This window comes from Schistocerca nitens, chromosome 2 (assembly GCF_023898315.1).
Source record: "Schistocerca nitens isolate TAMUIC-IGC-003100 chromosome 2, iqSchNite1.1, whole genome shotgun sequence".
Classification (NCBI taxonomy): Eukaryota; Metazoa; Arthropoda; class Insecta; order Orthoptera; family Acrididae; genus Schistocerca; species Schistocerca nitens.
The window spans coordinates 893,669,223-893,685,391 of record NC_064615.1 but is presented as its reverse complement, the minus strand read 5'-3'; positions in this window follow the sequence as shown (position 1 = coordinate 893,685,391).

The window sequence follows — 16,169 nt, the reverse complement described above, 5'->3', positions numbered from 1 at the left end:
CTAACCTAAAAAACCCCCGTGTGCACGCCACACGTACTCTGCTACCCTAGTAGCTGCTTCCGGTGTGTAGTGCACGCCTGACCTGTCTAGGGGGGCCCTACAGTTCTCCACCCAATAACGGAGGTCGATGAATTTGCAACCATTATAGTCGCAGAGTCGTCTGAGCCTCTGGTTTAGACCCTCCATACGGCTCCAAACCAGAGGACCGCGATCGACTCTGGGCACTATGCTGCAGATATTAAGCTCAGCTTGCACTCCGCGTGCGATGCTGGTTGTCTTCACCAAATCAGCCAGCCGCCGGAAGGAACCAAGGATGGCCTCAGAACCCAAGCGGCAGGCGTCATTCGTTCCGACATGTGCTACTATCTGCAGCCGGTCACACCCAGTGCGTTCAATAGCTGCCGGAAGGGCATCCTCCACATTACGGACGAGACCCCCCGGCAAGCACACCGAGTGCACACTGGCATTCTTCCCCGACCTACCCGCTATTTTCCTGAGGGGCTCCATAACCCGCCTAACGTTGGAGCTCCCTATAACTAATAGGCCCGCCCTCTGTGACTGTCGGGACCTTGCCGGAGAATCGGCCACTGGCCCAACAGGCGAGGCATCCTGTGGTGGCTCGGAAACGATGTCATCACCACTAGGAAGCACCCCGTACCTGTTGGAAAGGGGTAAGGCAGCTGCCACGCGGCCAGATCCCACCTTCGCCTTTCGGCCAGGCACGCGCGAGCCCACCACTGTCCGCCATTCACCCTGGAGTGATGGCTGACCGGTAAGATGCTCACTGCCGGAAGACGCAGCGACATCAGGGGTTCCATGTGATTCCAAGGCCACCGAAGTAGGCATAGGTCTCACCACAGTTGCCCCAACGCCACTACGAGCCGACGCCTGCGCCTCGAGCTCGATGAGCCTAACAGACAAAGCCTCCACCTGCCCCCGAAGAGTGGCCAATTCTCCTTGCGTCCGCTCACAACAACCACAGTCCCTACACATGACTATGTTTACCCTACTCTATACGGTGACAAATTCCCAAGATAATCTTCTGATGAGCTACTCTGATAATCAAGAAATACTCACTGAAATACGAGACGCGAAAACTACGCTAGGTTTTCCCAGAAAAACTATTCAAAAGCTAAGCGCAGCAAATAAGTACAAAATAAATTTCTCTCCTAACGATCAAGACCTGTTAGTTTCTATGCAGAGCAGATAAACACTAATAGAATCCCTTCCTTAGAGGAAGGTCGTAAACAAAACGCAAAATAAACGCTTTATACAAACAGTACTTGCTGCTGCTGGTGCTCTCGCTCTGGCTGTCACAAGACAACTGCTGATTCAAGTGACTAGTGGCTAACGGCCGCGAAACAAACAAAAGACGGTTTTAGGGCGCTTTCTGTTCTAAACGATCAAGAAAACACTAAGAAATCTAACACGAAAACTACGTAAAGTTTTATCAAGAACTGTTAGTTACTATGCAGAGCAGATAAACACTAATAGAATCCCTTCCTTAGTGGAAGGTCGTAAACAAAATGCAAAATAAACGCTTTATAAAAACAGTACTCGCTGCTGCTGGTGCTCTCGCTCTGGCTGTCACAAGACAACTGCTGATTCAAGTGACTAGTGGCTAACGGCCGCGAAACAAACAAAAGACGGTTTTAGGGCGCTTTCTGTTCTAAACGATCAAGAAAACACTAAGAAATCTAACACGAAAACTACGTAAAGTTTTATCAAGAACTGTTAGTTACTATGCAGAGCAGATAAACACTGATAGAATCCCTTCCTTAGTGGAAGGTCGTAAACAAAATGCAAAATAAACGCTTTATAAAAACAGTACTCGCTGCTGCTGGTGCTCTCGCTCTGGCTGTCACAAGACAGCAATAGAATTTCATTTCTCTTTATTAGGATACTTGGGCTGTAGTCGCCCTTTAGGCTTAATATGGTTATTGCTACTGGTTTTTTCTATAGTCTATTAATTCCTTATGACGACTCTGGGAACTCCCACTCGGTGCCATTCTCGAGGATCGACTGTTCCAGCACATTCCAGGTGTCTGGTTGTGTTTCTTAATCGGTAATATTTTTCCAACAGTTTTCAAGCTTTTTCCTGTATTTGTTGTGTGACTGTTGGCAAATTGATTTCAACATGTAAGTAGTTTGTTCTAGTCCACCGAGGGGCTTTCAGCATTATTCTGAAACATCGGTATTTGACTGTTGGCAGCACTTGCTGGTTTGCGTTGCAAGTTGTACCCCAAGTTGAACAATCGGATAATAGAGCTGGTAAGATTGTTGTTTTATAGAGTGTTAATTTTGTTCGGATTCCCATGTCAGCATTGGCCAAAAGTGCGATTGATGTATGTACCAGTTTTATCATTTTCTCTTTTTTATATACCACTTGTGTTTTAAAGGTCAGCTTATTGTCCAACATGACTCCAAGATATTTGACCTGCTTTGTCTAATATATGTGTATTCCATTTATTGGTAATTTGCCTCGTAGTTCTGACCTCTTCCTCGTAAAAGTTAAAGCTTGTGTTTTTTCTGCGCTTAATTTGACGTGTTTCTCGCGTGCCCATTCTTTTATGGTGTTCAGCTGTCTTTGTATCCTCGTTATCGTAGCAGTCGTTCTACAACTACTTGCAATTGAGTCGGCGGGGTCTGCAAATTGAGCCAATACTACGTTGGGTAACAGGTATGTCGTTAACATAGATTATGAACAGTGTCGGCAATAATACCAACCCTTGAGGGATTCCTTGTTCCGATGGTTTTATGTTTGATTGCTGTTTGTCAATATTTACAAAGAATTTTCTGTGTGAGAGAAAGTCATCTATGATTTTTATGTAGGGGTCTGAGATGCAATTTAGATTCTGTAACTTTAAGATGAAGCGATCTTCTCAGATCTTTCTCTACATCTAGAAAAGCTGCTGCTGTGTTATAGCCCCTACTCATTTTATATGCGATGTTTTCGGAGATGCTTAAGAGCTGCGTTTCTGCTAATATTGTGGTCTGAAATGCAAACTGTTCTGGTCGAATGATCTCATTCTCAAGCATTGGTTTTTTAAGCCTTTGTAGGACTACTCGTTCGAAAACTTTGGATAAGGTGGGAATGAGGCTAATAGGTCGGTGGTTCTGTGGCAGGTTTCAATCTTTACCAGGCTTTAGTATTGGTATTGGTACATGTTTTCCATTGCGTCGGGAAATATTCATGTCTGAGACATCCATTGAAAATTGGTGTTAGCAGCACTACCGGTTTTCTTGGTAGCTGTTTTAACTGTTCATTTGTTACATCGTCTGGGCCTGGGGCTGATTTTGTAATTAAATTCCTAATTATTTTTCAGATCTCAGTTGGGGTCGTGAGTAATTGGCTTGTTCGATAGGAATGTTTCTGATGTTTTCCGCTCGTTGCCTTGTTCTGTTGCCTTTGGAGTCTAGGTTTTCGTTGTTGGGGATATCGATTGAGTTTTGCGCTTCGTAAGTCTCTGAAAATACACTCCTGGAAATGGAAAAAAGAACACATTGACACCGGTGTGTCAGACCCACCATACTTGCTCCGGACACTGCGAGAGGGCTGTACAAGCAATGATCACACGCACGGCACAGCGGACACACCAGGAACCGCGGTGTTGGCCGTCGAATGGCGCTAGCTGCGCAGCATTTGTGCACCGCCGCCGTCAGTGTCAGCCAGTTTGCCGTGGCATACGGAGCTCCATCGCAGTCTTTAACACTGGTAGCATGCCGCGACAGCGTGGACGTGAACCGTATGTGCAGTTGACGGACTTTGAGCGAGGGCGTATAGTGGGCATGCGGGAGGCCGGGTGGACGTACCGCCGAATTGCTCAACACGTGGGGCGTGAGGTCTCCACAGTACATCGATGTTGTCGCCAGTGGTCGGCGGAAGGTGCACGTGCCCGTCGACCTGGGACCGGACCGCAGCGACGCACGGATGCACGCAAAGACCGTAGGATCCTACGCAGTGCCGTAGGGGACCGCACCGCCACTTCCCAGCAAATTAGGGACACTGTTGCTCCTGGGGTATCGGCGAGGACCATTCGCAACCGTCTCCATGAAGCTGGGCTACGGTCCCGCACACCGTTAGGCCGTCTTCCGCTCACGCCCCAACATCGTGCAGCCCGCCTCCAGTGGTGTCGCGACAGGCGTGAATGGAGGGACGAATGGAGACGTGTCGTCTTCAGCGATGAGAGTCGCTTCTGCCTTGGTGCCAATGATGGTCGTATGCGTGTTTGGCGCCGTGCAGGTGAGCGCCACAATCAGGACTGCATACGACGGAGGCACACAGGGCCAACACCCGGCATCATGGTGTGGGGAGCGATCTCCTACACTGGCCGTACACCACTGGTGATCGTCGAGGGGACACTGAATAGTGCACGGTGCATCCAAACCGTCATCGAACCCATCGTTCTACCATTCCTAGACCGGCAAGGGAACTTGCTGTTCCAACAGGACAATGCACGTCCGCATGTATCCCGTGCCACCCAACGTGCTCTAGAAGGTGTAAGTCAACTACCCTGGCCAGCAAGATCTCCGGATCTGTCCCCCATTGAGCATGTTTGGGACTGGATGAAGCGTCGTCTCACGCGGTCTGCACGTCCAGCACGAACGCTGGTCCAACTGAGGCGCCAGGTGGAAATGGCATGGCAAGCCGTTCCACAGGACTACATCCAGCATCTCTACGATCGTCTCCATGGGAGAAAAGCAGCCTGCATTGCTGCGAAAGGTGGATATACACTGTACTAGTGCCGACATTGTGCATGCTCTGTTGCCTGTGTCTATGTGCCTGTGGTTCTGTCAGTGTGATCATGTGATGTATCTGACCCCAGGAATGTGTCAATAAAGTTTCCCCTTCCTGGGACAATGAATTCACGGTGTTCTTATTTCAATTTCCAGGAGTGTATATCCGCTTTAAATTACGGATCGAAAACTAAGCCACCTGGTCCCTAGATGGCAGTCTTTGGTGGTTTTCATTCGCGAAAACATCTTACAATGTTACAGTCCTCTCTTTTGTAGGAGGATGTGGTGGTCCATTCATTCTTCCCACTTCTCCTCTCGATTGAGCGACGGTGTAGTTCTCGGGGTAATTCTCGTAATTCTGTGTAGTCGGCAGGGTTAAGAAATTTGTGCCCTATTTTTCGCGCTTTTTAAGGTCTTCAAGTCTTGAAGGAGGGGAGAAAAGTTTTCATTTTGCTGGTTTTCGTTTGTCCATGTTATCATGGCTCGTCTGTACGAAGTTTGAATTTTATTTGTGAGTGTGGTTATGGCTTCGTCTACCTCTTGTCTGTTATTTAGTGCCAGTGTTGGACGTACGTTATTATTCAGATACGCTTTATATTGGTCCAATTTTGCATGTGTTTTTCGCTGCCAGAATTGTGGTTCAACTGCTTTCGTCATAACACCTTTAACTGGATCGTGATCTGATGTTAAATCGTTGATTGTAGATACCCTTGGGTTTATTCGCAGGTTCTTTATCTCAGTTGTATCAAGGACATCTGGTCTATGATTGTGTGCTGTCTGGAAGTGAGTTGGTTCTTGCGGGCTGTCACTTTGTTCCCCTGGTGTTGGTCCTCCGCAAGTTCCAGGCATAATGTTTAGCTTCCCCCCCCCCCCCCCCCCCGCCAATTAAGTTTTGTCATATGCATAAAAAATGCGATATAAGTCTTCTTCGACTGGTCTTTGATTGGGGCTGAGATATGTAGCAACATATGTTATTCTTCCACGTGCTGTTACAATCCCTACAGCTGTTGCTTCTAAGTTCGTTAATTCTCTATGGTGTGTAAGTGTGTTTCGTACGAACACAGCAGTTCCCCCTCCCCGTCTGTTGGCCCTATATAGCCTATGTCATGTTCTTTCACCTAAATCTTTGCGTTGGCCTCCGATGTGTTTCCGTCAGTATCTCTATCTTGTGTCTTGTTATAAAATCTACAGGTTCCGTTTTTTGATTGATAATTCCATTTGCATTCCATACACAAAATATTAAGTCTTGGCTCGTGACATGTCTATAGGCCATTTCGTGGTGTGAGAAATTGTAATGTTTCCTCCAGCAAGGCCACAATTTTTTATGTTGTCTGGTGCATTAACAATTTTTTTAAACTTTTCGGTGATGAGTTCCAGTATGTTCAGCTGTTGGTTTTTGCCATGATGTCGAGAACTCCAGTGAGAGTGTTAAGAATTTTTGCAGAGTCAAATGTTGCAGATGATTGTTGGCTCTGGGTTTGGGTATATAGGAGTCTTCGTGTCCATATATTTTGCTACTGGTGGCGTATGTTTCGTCGTTGTGGAAGCTCTGTATCTCTTCTTGGCAGTCCGAGAAATTCTCAAGGGTTTTCTATGTTCACAGCTATCGATGTTGGGTTGCTATATTTCTGACAGTTTGCGCTTGTGCTTTGTAAATTCTGAGGTTATTTTCGGAACCCTCTGAAGCAGGCAGGGTGTTGCTCGTGCAGTTCGCGCATGTTGGAATTTGTCCTCTGGGCATCTGATATTTATCTGAAGTGTGGTGTCCTGCACGTTTGAGGCAGCGTGCTGGTAAGAAATTATAGAGCTTAACATTTTACTTTTATATAGTTTTTATTTGTCTTCCTATATTTTATGATAATGTTTTGTTGGGGTGACATGGAGAATAGATAAACTCTTCAATATTATATCATTGATTTATGTTTGTTATTTTGACCCACGAAAAATTTGCGACTACACGATTTATTCCTCTTTTCGATATTTCTTGGTCTTTGTTTACTAGGATGTTACAACAGCTGATCAAAATGACAGGAAACAATGCTAAAAATGTCAAAACACCAAAATATTCTTTCACAAATGTTGAGGACTGAAACACGTCTGTTCCACATGAGGTCTGAGCACCAATTTATTCTACTGTGGGTTCATTTGCGTCACACTCATGTCATCTCCAAAAGTGCATACTCCTTGTCATTTAACAAATTAATATGACATTAAATCGTATGTAAGTCATTATTTTCCAGTATAATGGGAATACCTTATTCCTATTCATTTTCCTGGCCTCTAACCGTTCCTTCACATGGTCGAAATGTTAATCTAGATTTCCTGATGTCAGTGGTAGGGGTGGCTGAATGTCGTTCCCGCCGCCACTTCTGTGAGACTTCTTAGGGCTGTGAAAGGCTATACTTGAGTATACTATTTAGGAAACAGCGAAATCAGGAAAGAATTAATGTAAGAAACAAAGTAGCAGAAACAGGAGAGAACGTTTTGATAGCATAATCAGTGGCAGACTTTCTTACAGAGTCAGAAATTATTATCTAGTAGGGAAGACGAAAAAGAATAAATCAGGTTCGGAAAGGGATAACTTCTGAAAAGGTTCCATATCGGATACGAAATAAAATAAATCTCCGAACTGCAAATTGAATAGTTAAAATTGAATCTCGTAATTAAATTTCTTGAAATGACTTGAGGGAGCTTTGGAAAAAAAAAACAAATATGCTTTTAGTATAAGTATGTAGCAATTTACAGTGGACTAATTAAACAGCACTGGGAGTTTGTGTTGAAAATAATGTAATGAATGACGCTGAGTGAAATAATTGTCATTGAAATTTAGCAACATTTATTTACTGTGTCCGGATTTCCTTACTGACTGCAAGACAGGGCCCTGCGTTCTGTGACGCGCATTGGTACTCTACGAAAATCACACGTGAGAGTATCCGCCCTTATCAGTTTGTTACTTTCAGATAGCACTCGCAGAATTATTTACACTAGGGACAGTTTTCACAGATAGTTACAGTCTGAAAGTTTCCTTCGGGTACTTTCTGTAAGTTGCTGAGAGCCTTGCAAGAGCAAGTGTCGAAAGCGTTTTCACGCAGTAAGGTGGAGTGTCTGTTAGAGTAGAGAGATTACTCCACGCAAGGCCTTTCTGTCGTAGCTCTATGGGTGAAGGAAGAGGTTACGATGGAAGAGCGTCGTGCTGCAGCTGTACTTATAGTGGCAAAGAAGAAACGTAAACGATCGTGTTGCTACTGGATAAGAGAGCAGATTAGGAGGTGGGCTGATTTTAGGCCATGTAAGAGTCTCATTTCAGAGCCTGTAATGTAAAAGCCACACCAATATGGAAATTTTACTGGAATTACAGTTATGGAAGAAAAAATCTGTATAATTGGACTCAAAATTGCCAGTCGAGCTACTATTATGCGTAAAGCCATTAATGTTAAAGAGACTGCTTGTGACAAAAATGTTTCTAGCACTAACTGCCTTATTCTCTTTATTGTCTGGCAGAGTAACAATATACACAATTTCGTCTTGATCCATACAGACGTTCAAAATTCAAATAGGGCGGATATTTGATAAATGAGCATTTCCGGACGTACATTTATTTAACCGCATTTACTTGCATTGACTTAAGAAACCACTGGTAATTTCTTGAAGGTCTGTTCTTCAACACCCAATATAATACTACAATCAATAAATACCATGTCATACAAAATTTTAGAGACTGCTGTATTACTCTAAGCTAAATTGCAGTTATTCGAGTTCCAAAACGAGAAGTTTCAATCATAACCTCACTTGTTTCTATTAATTAATCCATGTTATAGAACTACGTTGCCGGCCGCTGTGCCTGAGCGGCTCTAGGCGCTTCTATCCGGAACCGCGCTGCTGGTACGGTCGTAGGTTCGAATCTTGCCTCCGGCATGGATGTGTGTGATGTCCTTAGGTTACTTAGGTTTAAGTAGTTCTAAGTCAAGGGCCAGATGACCTCAGATGATAAGTCCCATAGTGATTAGAGCCATTTTTTTTTACAACTACGTTGCTTAGTTCCTTTAATTGTGGATGTTCGGAAAATTCCTTCTGCGGATGTGCTGGAAATAGTAATAGTTTCAGCCAACAAACTTCGCATTTTATCAGAGTTACTATATTCCAGCAACTGTGCATTCCATAACGCTGGCCTTTCCTCTTACAAACAAATTAAATGATTCGTCCTGACTTCACTTCCTGGCTACTTTCTCCATCACTTTTTTTGCCAACACATCGCTGAAATTCACTTGCGGTGGGAATGTATCCCTTGGGACAGTAGTCTGAACTGCCCCAACATTGCCGGTACGCGTTACAGAGATGCTCGCTGGATTGTGGATCTGGCGCAGTGGGCAGTTCGCTTGTCTTTCATCCACATTTTCGTATTAACGTGTAATCGAGCCACTTCAGTTACAACATTTGTATTTTCGTTTGTTAATTCTATGTAATATGTCTATGATGATTTTGTTTGTTATTCGTTGCATACCACTGTTTAAGTCTAGAGCTTTCGAAACAGGCTAACTGCTAGTGCTGTTGATTTAGGAGTTAAACTTAGATTTCCTCGCGCAGAAGCCACGTGCATGTATTATGGCTGAAAAAGTAGTTTCGCGGGTAATTTTATGTAATGTGTACATGACTACAGAAAAATATAATACCAAGATGTGGTGGTGTACAAACTGTGAAATACGGCAGAAATCTGGGGCGCAATATGGCCGCTCAGCACTCTCCGAGTATTCTGAGGTCTCCCGACAATGCCAACAGATGTAAGCAACTATCGAGAGATGGGGGCCGCCGTCTACACAAACTCGCAGAGCACGACTATCAAAGATCTTGCGTCACTCTCGAGATGACTGTTGGTGCAGTTTACACGACACTTAGTCGCTAAAGCTCCCGAGCTGGAAAAAACTCTCACACGTATACCTAGATTAAAATCTCTGATTACTCAGATCTTAACTCTCGTGGAAAGTAGACGTTTAATAGATATCGTCTCTTGTGTAACTGCGGCTTTGTTGCAGGCCGCCATATTGGAATTCAGGCTAATTAGAAAGTTCACGTAATGCTGCAGCATTAATACTAGCAGAAACAGTGGATTTGTAGCCGAATATGAACAGCCGGCCGAAGTGGCCGTGCGGTTAAAGGCGCTGCAGTCTGGAACCGCGAGACCGCTACGGTCGCAGGTTCGAATCCTGCCTCGGGCATGGATGTTTGTGATGTCCTTAGGTTAGTTAGGTTTAACTAGTTCTAAGTTCTAGGGGACTAATGACCTCAGCAGTTGAGTCCCATAGTGCTCAGAGCCATTTGAACCGAATATGAACAACTTCCGGAATAATATTCTTCCATCTTATGAAAAACGGTAATTAATCTTACATGTTTCAAGACTGAGTGAAATGCATTCTCGACGCGTTTCTAAGCTCTATCGACATTCGGAATCGGTGGACATTTGTTTGACAGCACGAACCTGCCCTCGGTGCAATTTTATAGCTGACGGTCATCCATCACAGAATCGTGTTTTCCTGTTTTTGTGCAATTTTCTGTGGATGCACTAATCTTACCAGTTTCCAAACCATTTTATTGTTATTACGCAATGACATTCTCCCAGTGATCTACAGCTAGTATTTAAACTACCCATTCGAGTTGCAGGATCACGACTAATCTACCAGCGAGTTCGCAGAGCAGTGAAAGATCGTCTCAATGGAGCTGCGTCATTCATTACGTGCTGTTTAATGAATTCACTGTAAACTGATACAGACTTATACTAAAAACGTAGTAGATTATTTTTCAAAGCTCCCTAAAGTCATTTCAAGAAATTTGATTACGATATTAAATTTTAACTATTCAATTTGCAATTCAGAGATTTATTTTATTTCATAGCCGATGTGGAACCATTTCAGAATTTATCTCTTTCAGAACCTTATTTGTTGTTCTTCGTCTTCCCTACCAGATCATAATTTCTGACTCTGTAAGACAGTCTGCCTCTGATCATGCTATCAAAACGTTCTCTCCTGTTCCTTCTACTTTGTTTCTTACATTAATTCTTTCCTGATGTCGCTGTTTCCTAACCAGTATACTCTAGTACAGCGTTTCACAGCCCTAAGAAGTCTCACAGAAGTGGCGGCAGGAGCGACATTCAGCCACCACTACCACTGACATCAGGAAATCTAGATTAACATTTCGACCATGTGAAGGAACGTTTAGAGGCCAGGAAAATGAATAGGAATAAGGTATTCCCATTATACTGGAAAATAATGACTTACATACGATTTTGTGTCATACTACTTTGTTAAATGATAGGAGTATGTACTTTTTGAGACGACATGATTGTGACCCAAATGAACCCACAGTAGAGTAAATTGGTGCTCAGACCTCATTTGGAACAGACGTGTTTCAGTTCTCAATGTTTCTGAAAGAATATTTTGGTGTTTTGACATTTTTAGCATCCTTTTCTGTCATTTTGATCAACTGTTGTAACATTCTACTAAATAAAGACCAAGAAAGATCGAAAAGAGAAAAATATCATGTAGTCGAAAATTTTTCGTGGAGTGGTAGGACAGGATACAGTGAGTACCCTAAAAAAATGCGTACCGTTGGGGTTTGAAATTGGGGAGGGCGCAGAAGCGGGGAGAGGGAGGTCTGAAGGTCACGATTTTATGTTTTCCTTGAATAAGCCAAAAACCGCGACTTCTAACGAAAAAATTTCCCATTGCAACATTTAACTATATTTCCTACAAAAAGGTCTTATTAATTTTTTTCTCTAGGACTAATATTTTCTGCGTTGCAGGGGATGGAATAATCACAGATCACTAACATTGTGTTTTAATGGTATAAATTAGTGCATATTGTTAAATGAAGTTGGTTAAGAACAACGTATATGTCCCGTAGAACTGTATTAAGGGATAAATTGTCTTCTGGGGGTGAAACAGAACGAAGGGGTGGAGGCCAGAAATATAAAGGAATTTAGGTCGTCGTATTATGGTCATACAATTCCCTCCTTCCTAATCCTGCAATATGAAGAGCTATAAGGTGATTATACAGCCTGTATGCCTCACTAAGCCAGAAGAAGCAACTACAGGGCGTTTCACAAAGTTATACCGAATCACTGGTTACATAGCGCGCAGACATGCCCTAGGGTGTTTACTTTTGTCTAAGTGCTATAACACTTCATACCATACAGATACGAGTTACTATAATTCTGTCGCCAGAAACGCATCCAGATAGAATCCACATAAATTTCTGCACGCTGTTAGAGAGGAAATTAACTCTTATTATTCATCCTGTATGGCAATATAGTGTGCATACAGTACTGCTATTTTCAGTTTATTAAATGAATACTTACTAGCAGTTGTTAAGTGAGCTCTTATGTAAAAAAGTTCCACATATTGAGCTGTCACTTATCTACCATACTGACGAGCCTGTCCAATGCGTAACATGCTGCCAATATGTCTTCGTCAAAGTCGATTACATTGTCTTCAATGTCATTGGTGGAAATACCGTTCACGGAATGAGGGATATCAAAAGCATCATCCCTGCCTCAGCTCTCCCAACATCTGAAAAGGCCCAGACGCTGAAATTGTCTCCCTCTGCAACAGATGTAGGACACCTAGGAGTTACGGAACTTCAGATATTTCAAGGTAAGTCAAGCAAAGCCTTACAACAGATTACTGCTCGCCAACTCAACATGATCAGCGTCATATCATTCGCCATTTTCTCACTCATCTTCGGAAATATACTGTGGATGTGTAGCAAGTAGCTCCAGCCTACTCTACAAGATTAGAGATGAGATTAGATTAGATTAGTACTTGTTCCATAGATCATGAATACGACACTTCGTAATGATGTGGAACGTGTCAGGTTAATAAAAGGTGTCTATACAAGACTACATGCCACAAAATTTTATATGAAACTTAGTTTTTTTATTTTATTTTTAATTTTTATTTTTTTGTGGAGGTTGGGGAAATTACCCACTTACTACATCCAAAAATTCAACTAATGAGTAGAAGGAGTCGCCATTAAGAAAGTCTTTTAATTTCCTTTTAAATGCTATATGACTATCTGTCAGACTTTTGTTGCTATTAGGTAAGTGACCAAAGACTTTTGTGGTAGCATAATTTACCCCCTTCTGAGCCAAAGTTAGATTTAACCTTGAGTAGTGAAGATCATCCTTCCTCCTAGTGTTGTAGCCATGTAGACTGCTATTACTTTTGAATTCATTCCGATTGTTAATAACAAATTTCGTAAGTGAATATAAATACTGTGAGGCTAGAGTGGAGATCTCTAGCTCTTTAAATAAGTGTCTGCAGGATGATCTTGGATGAGCTACTGCAATTACTCTGTTTATACACTTTTCTGCAATGAGCACTCTTTCACTCAGTGATGAGTTACCCCAGAATGTGATGCCATACCAAAGCAGAGAATGAAAATAGGCTTGGTAAGCTAATTTACTTAGATGTATATCGCCATAATTTGCAATGACCCTAATAGCATAAGTAGCTGAACGCAAACGTGTCAGCAGATCTTCAGTGTGTTTTTTCCAGTTCAACCCCTCATCAATGCATACACCTAGAAATTTTGAATATTCTACCTCAGCTACCAATTTCTGATCGAAGTATATATTTATTAATGGTGTCATTCCACTTTCTGTGTGGAACTATATGTATTGTGTTTTCTCAAAGTTTAATGAGAGCCCATTTGCAGAGAACCACTTAACAATATTCTGAAAAACATCGTTTACAATTTCACCAGTTAGTTCTTGTCTGTTTGGTATGATAGCTATACTTCCATCGTCGGCAAAAAGTACCAGCTTTGTATCTTCGTGAATATAGAATGGCAAGTCAGTAATACGTATTAAGAATAGCAGAGGACCCAACACCCAACCTTCTGGCACCTCATTCTTGATTGTTCCCTAGTTTGAGAAATCGCCAGTTTTTTTGCATATTATGTGAACTGCTTATTTCAACTTTCTGCACTCTTCCTGTTAGGTATGATTTAAACCATTTGAGCACTGTCCCATTCATACCACAGTACTTGAGCTTATCTAGAAGTATTCCATGATTTACACAATCAAAAGCCTTTGAGAGATCACAAAAAATCCCAACGGGTGACTTCCGGTTACTCAGAGCATTTAATATTTCATTAGTGAAAGTATATACAGCATTTTCCGTTGTAAAACCTTTCTGGAAAACAAACTGACATTTTGTTAAAACTTTATTTTTACAAAGGTGTGAAGCTACTCTACAATACATTAGTTTTTCAGGAATTTTGGGTAAGGCAGTCAGAAGAGAGATTGGGAGGTAGTTGATGACATCAGATGTATTCCCTTTTTTATGCAGTGGTTCAACAATGAAATACTTCAGTCTATCTGGGAAAATACCCTGCCTCATAAAGCTATTACATATGTGGCTAAGAATCCCACTTATCTCAAGCTTTTATTATCCTGCTGGAAATTCCATCAATTCCATGTGACCTTTTATTCTTGAGACAGTTTATTATCTTCCTGATTTCAGAAGGAGAGGTGGGTAGAATTTTAATTGTATAAATTTCAATTGTATAAAATGGTGTGTGGAAGGCCTCTTCCATTAACTGCCTTGCTTCTTCTAATGAACATTTAGATCCTATTTCCTCTACAACATTTAAAAAAGGATTATTCAAAATGTTTTCGACTTCCGGTTTGTCGTTTGTCAAGTTTCCATTCGCTCTGATGGTAATGCCGTCATCCTGTACTCTTGGTTGCCCTGTCTCCCTTGTAATTATGTTCCAAATTGTTTTGATTTTGTTATCAGAGGTGTTAATCTCAGATGTGATGCACATGCTTCTCGACTTTTAATAACCTTTCTTAATGTATCACAGTAGTTTTTATAATATCTGGCTGTTTCTGGGTCATTACTCTTTCTTGTCGTTAGATACAGTTCCGTTTTGTGGTTACAAGATATTTTTATTCCTTTAGTAAGCCAAGGTTTTTTGCATGGTTTCTTATAACTGGATTTAACTACTTTCTTGGGGAAACAGTTTTCAAATTGTCTTACAAGTGTATCACGAAATAAGTTATATTTTAAATTAGCATTGGCTTCCATGTACACCTCATCCCAGTGTAACTGCTGAAGATTTTCTCTGAAATTTCGAATTGTTGAGTCATTAATTGAATGCACAACTTTGGAGGGTAGTTTTGAATTACTGAATGGAGCTATGTCATATACTGTAACTAGCTGAGCACCATGATCAGAAAGGCCATTCTCAACAGGACAAGAATTTATGTTTTTAAACTTATCTTCGTCTATAAAAGTGTTGTCTATCAAACGTGCTGCTGTTATTTACTACCCGAGTACGAAAATTAATGACAGATGTCAAATTGAAAGAACCGAGCAAGACTTCCAGGTCATTCTTCCTATTACACTCTTTCAATGAATCAACACTGAAGTCCCCACAACTAATAATTTGCTTTCCCCTATATGACAGATAGCACAACAAGGCATCCAAGTTTTCCAGGAATAAATGAAAGTTTCGTGAAGGGGACCTGTATACTGTTAAAATGATAAAAGAGCCCTCCTTCAGTTTAACTTGACAGGCACATGCTTCTGTGTGTTGCTCAAGACAAAACTTTTGTGTATCTAAGCTTTTTACACAGTGATAACTTTTGACATATACGGCAACTCCTCCTCTCACCTTATTCTCTCTACTCATATGTGCAGCTAGTATATAACGACTGATATTTACTTTTTCCATATCAGACACAATGTGATGCTCAGACAGGCATAGTATACCTATTACATTATCAGATTCAAGTTCCAGCAATCCGTGAACGGAGGAGATTTATGCAGACTACCGGTAACAAAGCTAATGCTGAAAGAAGTACAGTGACTTTCTCGTTATTCATTGATGTACCAGCAACTGACTACAACATAATTACATAGCTTTACAATATGATGTCAACTTTGGGCAGCAGCGAGGTGCCACATTTAGCAGTCCAATTCCTTTCCCACCAACAATACAAAGGTTACTAAAGTTACAGTCCACATCACAATTACAAATTATGCACTTCTCAGCCATTGTTTATGGGATAGTATTTTACATAATACATGCTTAAAAATTTCCAATAAGAACTCACTGAATAAACTAAAAACATCTCCGCTGTACAAACACGAGCTCAGTGAAGTTATTTTGTCTGTTCACTTATGAGAACTGCACAACAACTGCTTCCCACGCCCGGGTTTCCGGGTTCGATTCCCGGCGGGGTCAGGGATTTTCTCTGCCTCGTGATGACTGGGTGTTGTGTGATGTCCTTAGGTTAGTTAGGTTTTAGTAGTTCTAAGTTCTAGGGGACTGATGAACACAGATGTTAAGTCCCATAGTGCTCAGAGCCATTTGCAAAACGAAAACGGAGCAGAGCTCGGGTTGGGGGAAGTAATATTTTCCTGAAGAACGCT